Genomic DNA, 453 nt, shown 5'->3' on the forward strand with positions numbered 1-453 from the left:
AGTCACTCAGAAATGAGCCGCTGTGTTTTTATTAAATCCTACAACCAGTTTTTCAGATTTTCCTTCTGTGGAAGTTCAGACGCTGAAATATTTAATCTGAGTACATTCACATCAACAGTTTCATCAGCTTCACTTCAAGTATCGGCCGTATACGTACAAATAATTCATAGAGGACTCGGAAAATACTTGTTGTGTGTTTTCAGGTCGTGTGTGTGTGCGGGAGCTGCTGATTGGTCACTTTGATTGACAGGGACAGCTCCCCAAACTGAGCTCTGATTGGCTGAGGTTATGACACGAGCAAACAGGAAATGGAACCAGCTGATCCTGGTCCTGATCCTGATCCTGGTCCCGGTCCTGATCCTGGTCCTTGTCCTGGTCCTGGTCCTGGTCCTGGTCCTGATCCTGGTCTGTCCTGAAGCTAGACTTTACTGATCCACCTGGAATGGTTTAATT

Source organism: Larimichthys crocea, chromosome XVIII (assembly GCF_000972845.2).
Source record: "Larimichthys crocea isolate SSNF chromosome XVIII, L_crocea_2.0, whole genome shotgun sequence".
In the NCBI taxonomy this organism is placed as follows: domain Eukaryota; kingdom Metazoa; phylum Chordata; class Actinopteri; family Sciaenidae; genus Larimichthys; species Larimichthys crocea.